General features: G+C 50.1%; 1 long non-coding RNA gene and 1 pseudogene across 1 annotated transcript; both read left to right on the forward strand.

Annotated features, from left to right (window-relative positions):
- Positions 1–437: 437 nt before the first annotated feature.
- On the forward strand, positions 438–1277 carry LOC130266712 (uncharacterized). Its single transcript, XR_008842958.1, has 3 exons — positions 438–525; positions 969–996; positions 1145–1277. It is a non-coding gene; the product is annotated as an uncharacterized LOC130266712 (long non-coding RNA).
- Positions 1278–4566: 3289 nt separating this feature from the next.
- On the forward strand, positions 4567–8565 carry LOC130266711 (E3 ubiquitin-protein ligase NEDD4-like; annotated as a pseudogene).
- Positions 8566–15202: the final 6637 nt, after the last annotated feature.

Below are 15202 nucleotides of genomic sequence, written 5' to 3' on the forward strand. Positions count from 1 at the left end.
GCGGGATCTCCCCGTGTAGACCCTGCATCGCGGCTGGACCCGGCCGGGGCGCGGGGAGCGCCGTGCCAGCCCTGGAGCCCCAAATCCCGGCGCTCCCGGTGCCCCCGTCCCGCGGAGGCCCCACAGCCCTGAGCGCGGAGCAGCGCCCGCTCCCCGTTCCCGTGCGCGCACAGCCCCGGGGCTGCTGCCCGCGCACCCCTGCGGAACGAGCGGGGCTGGGGCGCGGGAGGAGCCGCTCGGCGGGGCCGGGCACGGTGCCGCTCGGGCTGTTTCTCATTCACCTGCCAGATGGGATGCTCCCCCTCTCCCTTGCTTTGCAACTCCAAGAAGCTCTGCGATGGCAAAACCTCTTTTATTAAAACTCGGCTGCGGCTTTTCCCCTTTGCTTCCGGGTCACAGGATATACTGGGATTGAGAGGGTTCCTAAAATCCGACTCTCGAGGACACGGCCCGTGGGAGAATTGAACTCACAACCTTGGCACTACCTGGACTGTGCTCCGACTGACTGAGCCCTCTGCATCACAGGTATGAAACTCCCAAGGATGGGAATCATTGGCTGCACAAGAGCAAGCTGCACAGAGGTCTCAGTGCTTCCCACTCAGTGCCAGCAATGCTCCTTGTTGTTTCTGTGTGTCCCAGCTGCGGGGAACGGGGGGCAGGAGGAGGCCAGGAGTCCCCGAAAGGCATCCAGCACCTCTTGTCCTTGGGCCCTCGGGGCAGGGGCTGTGCCTGCAGCGTCCTGCCCGTGCCGAGCGCACGGCCCGGGATGGGCGCTGGGTGCCCGACCGGCGCTGGCACGGACACGGCTCAAGGGCTGCCCATGGCTCCCGGGCCAGGGGCTGCTCTGAGCAGGCTCCTGGGATGCTTCAGCCTGGATACAGGCCACTGACAGCCCAAAAGCAGCCCAAGGAGCAGCTGGCGTGTCCTGGTGATGGTGGCACGGGCTGCGTGCAGAGGGGCTCAGACAGCCTCCCAGAGCTCCCAGGCAGCTGCCAGGTATGTCCTGTCCACCCCAATTGCCTTCCCTTCCCTTCCCTCCCTTCCCTTCCCTTCCCTTCCCTTCCCTTCCCTTCCCTTCCCTTCCCTTCCCTTCCCGCCTGAGGCCTCGTTCAGCAGCAGCAGCAGCAGCAGTCTTCCCTCACAGCTATTAAATGCCAACCGACAGCCTGCAGAGATGCCTTCAAATCAAAGGTTCAGGTGGGATGAAGTTTTGTTTGGACGAAGGTGGGAGTTTCCAGGGAGCCAGCTGGAAGTGCAGAAGGGATGGAAAGCTTTCCCAGGTGGGTCCCACTGGAGGTGTGCTGAAGGCAGGGATGTGCACCCTTTGCTGAGGGAAAAGAACTTGCAGAGGCTCTGAAAGGAGCTGAGCTGCTGCAGGGAGAGATGTCCTCCCGTGGGCACGGGGAGCTGCCTTGGCACGGGACGGGAGCGCCCCCGGCCCTGCCTTCTCCTGCTTGAAAATATCACCTGGAGCCCCGGCTCAGGGGGGCTAAATCAGCTGGACTCCAGGCAGCTCTGTCAAGTGCGCCCAGGGACATGGGCGGGGCTGGGGGATGAGGGCTTTAAATAGCCAATTCTTTGGAACAGATGCCTGTCCCTGTCCCGATGCTGCTGAGCTTCCTTGGACGCTCTGCCCGTTCCTGGCACAGCTGGCGTTCAAGGGGCAGCTCTGCACGGGAATATCCACCCTCCGTGAGGCACTGTGAGGTTATGGCAGCAGGAACTGAGCAGATAATTGGGGGCTGTGGGATAATTCACGGGAACTAGCAAAGCTGAGAGCGAGCCCCGAGTCTGGGCGCTGCACAGAGAACAATCTTTGTGCTGCCCTGTCACCTTTTTCTTCTGGTTATTTTTTCTTTTTTTTTTTTTTTTTTTTTTTTTGTTTCAGGTGCTGGACTTGCCTCTGGGATGTGTGCTGAACTCTCACTACAGAGGACTGTGAGGCCTGACTGGCTGTGAGTTTGTGTTCTTCTCACAGGAGAATCAGAAATGATCATTAATTAGACCACCAAAATCTTTTCTGAAACCTTCTCCTTTCCTGCCCTTTGCTGGTAAGTCTTTTCTTTCTGCCTTTAACTCTACAGCTGTTCCCTGATGTCATTGCCCCTGTCTCACTTCTGTGCTGCTCCTAGCTGGGGAAAACTCATAGTAGAGCTTGTAACAAGTAAGCACTTGTTTCTACGCTTCTTTTTCCAAAACTTTCACCAGAACTTAATTTCACTAGTTAGGAAGCGTGGTGAGGGGTGCAGGAGGAGCAGGAATAGGGGAGGGAAGCCTTGAGCACTGCAGGCTACAAAGATATGCATTTATCAATTGATTTAGTCCTGCTGTGTTAAGGATACATAAATAGGCAAAATCTAAGGCACAGGGTGAAGTTCCTGTGACAATGCTACTGTGTGTTTATCTTGAATTACTCAGTGTGCCCCATTTCCCTTTAATAAGTGCTCTGATACCCCTGTAGAAACAAACACAACATGGGTGGGACAATGCACCTCACAGCTCCACAAAGAGTGGCACCTCCACCTCGTATGGCAGTGCCATTTTAGTACAGCCCAACTGTCTCACAGCAGAGGGCCAAAGGCCCCTGGGAAAACAATTCTGGCACGCCCCTGAGCCCTTCCCCGGCTCTGTGGGGTGCCCCTGAGCCCTTCCCTGGCTCTGTGTGCCCCAGCTGCCCTGTCACCTCACCCCATGGACACACTGCTCCCTGCAGCACACACACACTGCTGCCTTCCTGGCAGCTCCCAGGCACCTACCAGCCACGTGTTGGACGGGATCAGGAGGGAAAACAGCCCTTCTGCAGCCATTTTCTGGGCAGCTGGCAGTGATTCACGCACAAGGGGCATGGATACCATCAGTGGGTTCCCCTCAAAGTCTGTCCACATCCAGCAGCACACGGTGCTATTCACCATCTGCATCAGTGACACGCACAGGGAGTTAGGGAGGAGAACTCCTTAGTTCAGCAGGAAGCAGCAGGGCAGGAGAGGGCAGAGGGGCTCACTGAGCCTGGCAAATGGCCCCTGCAGTGTGCAGGGAGAGGCTGTGCAAGGAGAATGGCAAAGTGTAACTCAGAATGGCAGTTATTAGTAGAGTTTTGGTTGGAAAGGGCATGAAAAATACCCTCACCTGGACAAGAGGTATTTCACTCTGTGATGTATTGACAGGAGTGCCCAAATCCCAGCTGGAGTAACCCTTGTGATGCCATCAGCATTGGGAATGTCTGGCTCTGAGAGTTCTCTGTGTGGCAGGGGGTCCCAACTTCAGGGAAATAGTGGGGCCCTTGGAAAGGCAGGAGAGGGAATCCTCAAAGGCCTGAGAGCCTGGTTTCTGGCAGAGAACTGTAGTGGTGGGAAGACTCAAAGTTCTGAAACTTTTGAAGGTGTTGAGACTTTTGAAAATACTCTTCAAAAAGAATGAACTTGTTATCCATGTGCACTTGGGATCAGGCAGAGAATCCTGAGCTGCAGTTCCAGGTGGAGTGGTTCATGCCAGACCCTTGTAGCCCTGGAACAGCATTTTTGACATGAAGTCCCTGTAAGACTCTGAGAAGAAACTCAGACTGAGATTTGTTGGTGTCGCTGCACACTCTGAGGTAGAGAGGGCCAAGAGCTGACCCACTGTCAGTCATTTCCAGCTGTGTTACCTGTGATTTCACACAGAACTGGCGCTGTGATTTGTGGCTGCTGGTGTCAAGGTGACCAAGAAGTCTGTAGAAGGGGATTCCAGTGGAGGGGTTGGAAAGGCAAAGGGCTGTGCTGGGTGCCCCACCTTGGCAGCAGCTCTGGGGTCTCAGGCTGGCAGCCCTCCTCAGCTTTTCCACAAGGGATAAATCACTTTAGTGTGTTGGGGAATAAAGTAGTATTTTACCGTTAAATTAACTAATAGATCAAATGTCTTGCAATGTGCTTGCAGTCCTTCAGAATTTTCTCCAGGTAACATTTGCTGAATGACACCTTTCAGATCCCAGTCCCCCTTAAAGCAGCTTGGGATGCTCAAACTTAGAAGGCTTTTCCAGTTGTAGGAACAAGGAAAATGCAGTCTGATTGCTGCTGCCCAGTCCTGACCCAGAGGAGTGTCCGTAGCAGCAGAGGGTGGCAGCCCAGGGTGACCAGCACCTTGCCATTGCAGGTGGCACCCGGGTGGGTTTGGAGCGTTGTCTTCTGGTTGCAACCCCGTTGTTTTGTTGTGATCCCGTGTTCAGGATCCTGGGAGGAGCAGCTGTCTGGAGGCAGGGAAGGGCAGTCCCAGCATGGTCCTGTAGAAGCTTTCCTGTCATCCTCCTGGTGCTCCTCAGAGCTGTAGATGGAAAGAAGTGGGCTGTGCTGTGCCACTGCCAGCATCTCCACTGCTCCTTGCTGGGTGGTTCTCTTGCACCAAAACAGGACAGTTCTGCCCCCTTCACCTTCTCATTAAATCAGAGTCCTGAGCAGAGGAAGGTCACTAGCCTGATTTTTAGGCAACTCCTTGGAGAGGGAAGTAGTGATTTTAAATGGGATAGAGTACCCTGGGCTTAATTCCCCAGCTTTTGTCTCTCTCTGCCATTAATGTTAGGGTGGTCAGTGGAGTATGGCAGGTAGTGGATAATTGTTGAAACTGAAAAATTGGACTTTCTGTGCCATAATAAAATAAAGCTGAGCTGCTCTGATGCCGTTGCAGCTGCAGGACTGTTACAGTCAGGAGGTAACAGGAAATGCCAGGGGTGGTGCCCTCAAGCATTCCACCTTTCTGGAATGTGCAGGTGCAGGGCAGGGCAGGTAATCTGTCCTCTCTCTCCCAGGCTTCTTCATCAGACCTTTCTACAAGATGATGCTGGGGAAGCCCATAACCCTGAAGGACATGGAGTCAGTGGTAAGAGCCCATTGAACCTGTGCCAGTGCTCACAGGCCCCTGGCTTTCCACAGCTCTGCACTAATTGCCCATTTTCAAACTGCCTAACTGTGATCTGCCCTAGGATAGTGAATACTACAACTCTCTGAAGTGGATCCGGAAAATGACCCCACCGAGCTGGATCTCACGTTTTGCATAGATGAGGAAAACTTTGGGCAGGTACGTAAAGGTTACTTGCATCTTAGGACTGGTGGTTGCCAACAAGTAGCTCAGTGCTGACAGTCTGGTGGTGGTGAAAGCAGCAACGAGCTCAGCTGGCTGTGTTCCCAGCTGGGAGCGGGGCTGCCAGCTCCTGTCAGGGAGCTGTGGCACCTCTGGGACAAGCTGGACATGCAGCTGAGTGAAATACTCGCAGTGGAAGGAGGGATGAAGGTGTCCCACAGTCCAGCTGGGACATGCTCAGGGACTCTCTGGTTCCTGAAGCTGAAGGTGCTGTCAGGAGAGAGCAGCAGAAGGACACCAGGTCCTCTCTGTAGTGCCTGTCACAGCTGGTGTGCCAGGGGGAAGCTGCCAGGTTGAAAAGGGTCACAGCCTATGGGGATCTTTCTCCATGACAAATGAAAGTGTTGTAGACATTAAATTAAATTAGTTTGCTTAGAGGTTTTTATGACCTTTTTTTGCATTGTCCCTTTGTTTACTTCTGAGCCCTAGATCCTGGCTCCAGATAGAACTGGAGCTGGGGACTGTAGGGCCTTTTATAAAAACTGACTTCAGCATTTCAAACCATGCATTCAGTGTCCTGTCAAAAATATTCTGATCCACTTTCCAGTGCTGCCTTTTTCCTGAAGCACCCGAAGGTTATGGATTTCATGGAGAACTAGGAGCCACAGAATAGAGAGGTTTTGTAACCCACTGGTTGGCTTTGGGCAGTTCCAGTATGTGATTTATCTTCTTGTATTACAAATAATAGCTATTATAATTTTGTGTATATAAAGTACCTATTTTGTGGTTCTATTTTATATAAATATATAATTTCATTATTATAAATAATAATTGTAATAAAATGATCAGTAAATAGCCAGCCCCTCTCTGCCAGTTTTCCCTTCTGTCAGCGCAGGTTTGTTCAAAAGTGTAAATCAATTTGCTCATGATTGCCTGATCCTGCTTGTGAAACACTGCTCAGGGAGAGTGGGTTCTGGGAGAAAGATGTCCTCAAATAACAGCCTTTGGTCTTTTGAAAGGCAGACATATCAAGTGGACCTGAAGCCCAACGGGTCCGAAATCATGGTAACAAATGAAAACAAGCGGGAATACATTGAGTAAGTACCGTGATGGAATGTGCCTGGGGGGAAGAAAGAGCAGCTGGGTTAGAATTGGCCCTGCTGCAATCCCTGGAGCTTGTACTGCACAAGAGCATCAGGGATCATTGGGGAAAAACCTTACTGTTAACATTGGTTATATCCCGTCAGGTACAAGAACAAGGAGTAAATTAAATGACGTGCTTTGATCTCCTGAAATTCCCCCCATGGAAACGTCCTTCTCCAACACCTGGCTCAAGCCGAGATGAGCCAGAAGGTGCTCTCCAGCCTGGCCCTCATCCCAGTGTCCTCCTCTGCCAGTCACAGACCAGAGCCAGGAGTCCAGTGCCAGCAATCCTACCAAAACTGGCCAGATCTGAAATTAGGTTTCATTTTCAGATTTCTCAGTTCTTCTACCTACCAGGATGTAAAATGCTGAATTCATTAATACCTGCTGGCATTTTAAATCAGGGCCTTTTCCAAAGTGAAAGATGGTTACAATTGCTACATTCATGCAAACTGGGAATTCATTTCCAGTGCCTGGACCTGGAGCAATTCCATGCCTGGATTGACTTTTGATGCCTGCACCTGTGAGGTGTTTGTGCTGCGGGTGGCTGGTGCTGAAAGCAAGGTGTCCCTTTGATGCTGCAGTTTATTTCTTTCTTTATAGGCGAGGTGCTGTGTCCTGACAGCTCTCCTCAGAGCTTGCAGACTTTGCTGGGAATTTTTAATTGCTCATTGCTCTGGAAGAATAAAATGTCTGCTCACGTAGGTACCTACAGGAGTGAAAAAATTCCCACTGTGATTTGGTCAAAGTCACTGGGCTTTTTGGTTTGTCTCTTCAAAATTCCATCAGTCACCAGCCAATAAATTGGAGTAGCTGGTGGAAGCTGCTTAGTTACCTGAACTTGCTGAAGTTGTAAATGACAAACTTGAAAGCATTTGGGGTTGCTGAAACCTTTGAGCCCTTGGCTGAGACCTGCTAATGAGTTTGTTTTTCTGGTGGGGTTTTGTTTCTTTCTGCAGCCTGGTCATCCAGTGGCGATTTGTCAACAGAGTGCAGAAAGAAATGAATGCCTTTCTGGAGGCGAGGCTCTTTAGCTCCTTTCTTTCCCAAAACCAGGGATTGTTTTTAACACAGATTTCTTACCCACTGGTGTCTGTGTAAAGGGAGTGGGGAGCTTGGCAGGGAATGCAAATAGAATACATGATGTTTTGTGATTTGACAGTTTTATCTTGTGTAAGAATATATCATCTTTCCCTTATGGGAATAAGGTCATTCTCGTTCAAGTTTAATTATTTGAGCTTGAAGTAATTTGGTCATTGATTTTTTTAATTAGGATTTATGTGGGATGAGAGTTTTAACTTTGCTCTTCTTTTTAGGGATTCACAGAACTGCTTCCTATCGACCCGATTAAAATTTTTGATGAAAATGAGCTGGAGGTGAGTCAATTTGGTGCCCCAAGCTGGCAGCTCTCTGACAGATGTGCCATGTTCTGGGCTTTTCAGTCATCTGTCTCTCTCCCTGGGGGAACGTGCGGACACGGCTGGAAATCAGATGTTTCTTCCTAATTAATAAATCTGTTCATGACATGAGAAGAGCTGCACTCAGGAGGGTGGTGGGGGGTGTGCCTCTGAAAGCCTGGAAGCAGCCTAGTGGATCAGTGCCACCCTCTGCCAGTCCCATCTGAGCCAAAGACGTGGAAGTTGTGTCACACTGTGGCAGTGTGCAGCCCTTCTGCAGCAGCTGGGATACTCTGGGGATGCTCGGACTCTCCCCTGGGTGTGCATAAGTGCCTGAAGGTCAGAGCCCTGAGGGGCAGTGGCACCTTGTACCCTGTGAGGTCAGGGACACATCCCACCCTTCTGCTTGCCTGCAGTTACTGATGTGTGGCCTTGGTGGCGTGGATGTCAGCGTCTGGAGACAACACACCATCTACAAAAATGGTTACTGCCCAAATCACCCTGTTATCCGGTGGTTCTGGAAGGTAAGACTGGGCACCAGCCCTCGCTGGTCCTGTAGGTGAAAGTCCCTGCCCTTTTTTGCAATCATTTTTCTGTATGAGAACTGCTCAGGGTGGGTGGTTGTGCTGGGGCCAGAGCTGCTCCCTCCTGGCTCAGGTGAGGGCAGGTGCAGCTCCTGCTCAGATGGAGCAGAGGCAGCCCATAGTGCCCTGAGGCTGCTGGCACAGAGGGGCTCCTGCAGTGCTGAGGGTGTCTCTGCCCCCAGGCTGTGCTGCTGATGGACGCTGAGAAGCGGATCCGGCTGCTGCAGTTCGTGACCGGGACGTCCCGCGTGCCCATGAACGGGGCAGGACGGGGCGGGACCGGGCAGTCCCAGAAGGCAGAGCCCGGGAGGAACCGGGATGAAGCGGGGCGGGCCCGGGGCTGGGGCCGAGGTGATTTAATGCCTGGAAACCACCCGGCCACCGTTTGCTGACGCCGAGTAGGGTGAGAGGAGGAGCTGCTTGTTCGGGCTCCCAGGTGAGCTGTGGGGCTTTGGCTTCTACCCCTCTCCCCCGCTCTAGCCCTCCTTCCTTCTCTGCGTATTCCTCTTCTTTCCCCCCTTGTGCCTCCCAAAACCTCCCCTCCTCTCCCCCCTGCCCCTCCTTCCTTCTCCCTGAACTCCTTTACTTTTTCCCCTTTCTCTCCCCATCTCAAGGGATACAGCCCAGGATATCTCAGGGCCCAGATGATTTCTGTTCCTTCTGCTTGTTTCACTTGCAGATGTTTCCCAGTCCAGCTCGCTGAGCCTCCAGCTCTGTGGCACGTTCTTCATTCCAGCTCTGGCTCTGAGATGCTGCACTTGATGGCTGCTCCAGTTCCTTCCAGCTCTGGGTAAATAACTGGTGTCTCTTGTGTAATCTGTGTCCTTGGTCTGTCCTTTGTGTCCATCTGTGTTACCTTTGTCACATCTCCATGCTTTATCAGCATCCTTCCAAGCCATGGTAGCCAGACTCTACTCGTGTACTTTCCTGCATTGTGCTTATTCCAGCACATTTACCTTTTTGCTTTTTGAGACGGAAAGAAGTACACAAGATCTTCTCATCCATCTTCCTTCTCAGCTTTGGTAGTGCCTGCTTTTCACGTGCCATTCTCTTGGCCTTCTGTAGGGAGTGTGTTAGACCCTCCTTATGTGCCCTCACTAGTTCCATAGGTTCTATCTTGGGCTTGAGACTTAATCCTCCAGAGAGTTATCTCCAGTCCTCATCCATGGTGTACGTACCTACCTTGGCTTATACTGTATGTAGCTGTCTTGGTTTATGTTGCATGTACCTTTACTGTGTGCATCTCTACTGTATGGGCCTTTATTGTGCCCCTTAGCTCGGAGCTGCCCTGCCCTGGCACCCGCTTGGGTAGAATAGTTACAGAACTTTATTGTTCCTCTCTTTTCTGTGGGGTTTTGGGTAGGAAATGTGTGGGGATAACCTCTACCTGACCAGCTCCTGCTGTCTCTCAGGTCCCTGAGGTGGATTCCCATCTCTGCAGTCACCAATTATGCCGATTTCCCTGGAATCTCCCGTTGGGTGTTGAAGAGCAGCAGCCGGGGGATGTGTTGAAGCATCCTCTTCATGCAGCGTTCCAAGTGAGGGTTGCAGTCAGCCTGTCAGCTGCAGAGTGTGACAGGGGGAGCGTGTGTCTGTCTGGGAGAGTCTGTGTCTGTCTGGAGAGTCTGTCTGTGTCTGTCTGCTTATGTCTGCCTGTGCCAGTGTGTGTGCTGACTGCTTCTAACCTTGTGCATATGGTTTTTACCTTTTACCTTTCTCAACTCATTTTTAAATTTAGAATAAAGAGTCCCCAGCCAAGAGTTTGGGTTTTTTTCCCCCCAGCTGGATTTTTTTCCTTGGTCCCAGCCAACAAGATGACATTCATCCACAGAGGTTGGGCATGGACAGTCCCAGTACCAGGGTTTTGTCAGCAGGATGGTTTTTGGGGCATGGACAGTCCCAGTACCACGGTTTACTCAGCACGATGGTTTTTGAGGCATGGACAGTCCCAGTACCAGGGTTTTGTCAGCAGGATGGGTTTTGAGGCATGGACAGTCCCAGTACCAGGGTTTTGTCCGCATGGATGCCCGTGGCTCCTGGGCCAGGGGCTGCTCTGAACAGGCTCCTGGAGATGCTTCAGCCTGGATACAGGCCACTGACAGCCCAAAAGCAGCCCAAGGAGCAGCGGCGTGTCCTGGTGATGGTGGCACGGGCTGCGTGCAGAGGGGCTCAGACAGCAATTCCTGGTTCCAGCCTCCCAGAGCTCCCAGGCAGCTGCCAGGTATGTCCTGTCCACCCCAATTCCCTTCCCTTCCCTTCCTGCCTGAGGCCTCATTCAGCAGCAGCAGCACTAAAGCCAAGGCAATCTTGCCTCACAGCTATTAAATGCCAACCGACAGCCTGCAGAGATGCCTTCAAATCAAAGGTTCAGGTGGGATGAAGTTTTGTTTGGACGAAGGTGGGAGTTTCCAGGGAGCCAGCTGGAAGTGCAGAAGGGATGGAAAGCTTTCCCAGGTGGGTCCCACTGGAGGTGTGCTGAAGGCAGGGATGTGCACCCTTTGCTGAGGGAAAAGAACTTGCAGAGGCCACTGCTGAGGCCCTGAAAGGAGCTGAGCTGCTGCAGGGAGAGATGTCCTCCCGTGGGCACGGGGAGCTGCCTTGGCACGGGACGGGAGCACCCCCGGCCCTGCCTTCTCCTGCTTGAAAATATCACCTGGAGCCCCAGCTCAGGGGGGCTAAATCAGCTGAACTCCAGGCAGCTCTGTCAAGTGCCCCCAGGGACATGGGTGGGGCTGGGGGATGAGGGCTTTAAATAGCCAATTCTTTGGAACAGATGCCTGTCCCTGTCCCTGCTGCTGAGCTTCCTTGGACGCTCTGCCCGTTCCTGGCACAGCTGGCGTTCAAGGGGCAGCTCTGCACGGGAATATCCACCCTCCGTGAGGCACTGTGAGGTTATGGCAGCAGGAACTGAGCAGATAATTGGGGGCTGTGGGATAATTCACGGGAACTAGCAAAGCTGAGAGCGAGCCCCGAGTCTGGGCACTGCACAGAGAACAATCTTTGTGCTGCCCTGTCACCTTTTTCTTCTGGTTATTTATTCTTTTTTTTTTTTTTTTTTTTTTCTTTCAGGTGCTGGACTTGCCTCTGTGGATGTGCGCTGAGCTCTCACTGCAGGGGACTGTGAGGCCTGACTGGCTGGGTGTTCGTGTTCTTCTCACTGGCGAATCAGAAATGATCATTAATTAGACCACAGAAATCTTTTCTGAAACCTTTCTCCTTTCCTGCCCTTTGCTGGTAAGTCTTCTCTTTCTGCCTTTAACTTTACAGCTGTTCCCTGATGTCATTTCCCCTGTCTCACTTCTGTGCAGCTCCTAGCTGGGGAAAACTGGGATAACTTAGAGGGGACAGAGGTGAAACTTTTAGCTGGATTTTTCTAAAATTTTCTAATGATACTGAAATTATTTCCAATTGCCCCAGTGAGAAGAACACCAACTTGCAGGCATCAAAAGCTTAAAACTCGTTTAATTGAGGTAGGTCCAAGGAAAAACCCAGCCATGCCAGGCTGAGGCTGGAACCCGCTCATAATTCATTGTTGGTGTCTGCTGCAGTCTAGGAATAGCTCTCTCATTTGTCACTTGCTTGATCTGCTTTTATATCCCTGATTCAAATGGAGTTAGGCAAACTTCATGTTTGCTATTAGGCTATGAAGAAGCCTATTGTAACCAGCAAATGCTTTTCTTAGATGGAAATGTGCATGCAAAATACAAAGAGCTTTGATACTGAGATTTTTTTTTTCCCCCTGAGGTTCAAGTATTTTATCATTTTAATAGCATTACATTTTCCTGTTGCACTCATTTTTAGAGTGCATCATTTGTATTAGCTCTGAGTAGCATAATTCCTTCCAAATTCCTGTGGCGGGCACTATAATCATAAGTATACAATTAGCTACAGCTGGATGTAGCAGAGGTGAACACTAAATAGTTTTGTTGGCAGGAGGCTCAGTGTCTTTTAACCCAGACAGCTTCTTTACAGATGCCTGGTTTGTTACTCTGCTTTAGGGAATATGGGGAACTTCAGATACAAAGAAGAGAATTTAAAAGTTATAATTGTACAAGTTTATTATGCAATAAGGTGCTGAAGGTGCTGCGGATTTGTTTTGGATTGTTATTTGTGGTTTTTTTGTTTGTTTGTTTTCTTTTGGGATTTTTTGTTGTTGTTTTTGGTGTGGTGGTTTTTTTTTTTGTTTTTTTGGTTTTTTTTCTTTTTTTTTTTTTTTTTTTTTTTTTTTTTGTTTGTTTGTTTTCCTTCCCCTAGCTTGAAGAAACTTGAAGAAGGAATTTGGATGCTGAGAAGAGCATCAGTGTGTTCACTGGCATCACGGGCTGGGATGAGGGCTGAGCAGGACCCAAGCTGCAGCACATCAACCATTCAGCTTTCACCTCATGTTTTATCACGGCCTTTATGAGACAGATGTGAATCGATGAGTCCCAGGCCGAGCCGTGCCCGTGCCCTGTTCTGTCGGAGCTGGTGCTTTCCTGACAGGTTCAGCAGCCACACTCTGTAATAAATATTCCTGGGTCTGCTGCTGTTCCTCTTCCTGCTTTATATTCAATTTTCCACCCCTTCTCTCCTCTCTGTCCGCTGTGTCTTTGGTGTTCCTTTCTTGGCCTGTGTGCTCCCCATCCCATTCCCTTTCACTGCTTCTCTCTCTCTTGTTCTTCTTTTTCTTTTTTGAAATGAATACTCAATATTTATGTAATATCTCTTATTCAATCCCTCTCCCTGTTCTGTCCTACTTTTTGCCTCTCTCTCTGTCTCACTTGCTGCCTGCATCTTTATTTCTCCTTTCTTCCTCTCCTTGTCCCTCAGTCCTGCACCGTGACTGTGTTTCTTTGTCCCTGTCACTGTCCCTTTGCCTGTACCTGTGTGCACCTGCTGCCCAGTGCTCCTCCCTGACCGTCCCCTCTCTTGGTGAGCCTCTGCTCCTTGGCCGCGTTTGCCCGCCCCGGCACGTGCCGCGGTCGATTCCTCTGCGGGTTCTTGTTTCCCTCTTTGTATCCCTCAGTCCTTGCTGCGTATTTGGCACCGTGTTTCATTCTGCGTCCTTCTCCATGCCTCGCTCGTGTTCCTGTTTTATTCTGTGTGGCTCTGTGGAGCTCCCCGTGCCGGTGGTTCCCATGGGTGTGTCCCATTTGCTGTCCCTGTTCTTTTTTAATCCCTCTCTGTGTGCGGCCCATTCACCATCCCAGGTGTTTTTGGATTTTTTGTTTTTTTCCATTTCATCCTGCGCCTTGATCTTAGTTTTCTTGCTGTGTCCTCTCTGCTGGTCGTCTTCTTCTTCTGCCCCTTGTTGCCTGTGTCTGCGGGGCTGAGAAGGAACTTCAGCCCTTCTGGGGGCTGTCCCCCACTTCCTTGCGTGAGCAGAGTCCCTTTTTGGGGGGATGGACCATGGGAAGGGTTCGAATAAAGTGCCGTGCTCCTGCCCGAGGCAGTTGTAGTCGTTCTGTGCCTTCTTTGGAGGGTGAGGAAAAAAGGCTGAGGGGGACAGGGGGTGGAGATTCGGGGCCTCCCGTGTCCTTTGGGGCACCCCAAGGTCCCAAGGAGAGGGAGCCATGCTGCGGTGAAGGAGCAGGTGAGTGGGGAATGGGGGGGTGGTGCTGGGTGCCATCCTTCACAGTAGAAGACAGGAAAATATAAATATAAAAACTACCTAACTATAGCTTAAATAAATGTTTTATTTGTTTTATTTGGTTAGAGAAGTTTTTTTTAATACATAATCTAAATATAAAATAAGTATAATAGAAAAATAAAACGATATAAATATAAAATATGAACAAGTAACAAATTTATATTAAATGTATAATATTAATAATGCAAATATAATGTATAATGTATGAATATAAATTATAAATATGAGAATAGAAATACAAAAATATTTTGTATGGGTGAAATATATTATTGGTTTTATTTGCTAAAGGCAGGGGTTTTTTTTTTTTAATAATATAAGCAAAATAAATATCCAAATATACAATAAGCATACAAAGACATATAAAATTAGAAGTATATCTGCATATATAAATACATGTAAGGATATGTATAAATAAATAGATAAATATATAGGATATCAATAAAATATATTCTTATATTCTTATATATCAATAAAATATTCTTATATAGGTATATGAATTATAGATATAAATATGAAAAATAGAAATAAAAACATATATTTAAATATCGTTTAAAATAAAGGGTTTTGTGTTTGTATTTCCTTAGAGGTGGAGCTTTTAAATAAATAATACTAAATTTAAAAAATACAAATATATATAAAGATTTAGATGTGCATTGAATAGAAATAGATGTTACCAACATAAAGATTATGTATATAATTAATAAAAATAATATTGTAGATGTGTTATAGTGCAACATTAATTGAATTAATAAAATACGTATAGATTATAAATACGAATAGGGTTTGGGGCACTCATTTAGGGGGTTTTTGGAAGGGATGGGATTCGTTGCTTTGTGCTTTCGCGTCCCTGTCCCCAACGCCCAGTAGCCCCGGGCTGCGTTCTGCGGCAGTGCTGCCGTCTTGTCCTGGAGCACAGCCCGGTGCTGCAGCCGTTCCTCGGGGCAGCGCAGCTGTCGGGTCGTGGGGCGCTCTGCGGCTACAGAGCGGCGCGGTGTCCGTACCTAGAGGGCAGGGGAGAAGGGCAGTTCGCGGTGCAAAGGGAGCGATGGATGAGAGGGATGACAGCGGCGGGGCCGGTTTCGGCGCGGGGATGGAGGCGCGATCGCACCGGGGCAGGGGACAGCGGGTGGGCGAGCGGGGTGGAAACAAGCAGGCGTCCCGGTCGCTGCCTGCCGCCACTCCCGCGGCAGCAAAGACGGCGGCGGACCGAAAGCGGCTTCGGCCACAACAAAAAACGGCGACGAGGAAGGGGGGGAAGTCACTTCATGCCACTCCCATGATGGCACCTCGGTCGTTCTTCGACTGACCTTCCAAAGAGGGCGGCAGAAAGGGCGGGAAATGAAGAACCCCGGGCCGTTTTTGGGCTGCCTGCCCCCCCGCCAGGCACCGCCCCTCCCCTG

This window comes from Oenanthe melanoleuca, unplaced genomic scaffold (genome assembly GCF_029582105.1).
Source record: "Oenanthe melanoleuca isolate GR-GAL-2019-014 unplaced genomic scaffold, OMel1.0 S161, whole genome shotgun sequence".
Taxonomy (NCBI): Eukaryota; Metazoa; Chordata; class Aves; order Passeriformes; family Muscicapidae; genus Oenanthe; species Oenanthe melanoleuca.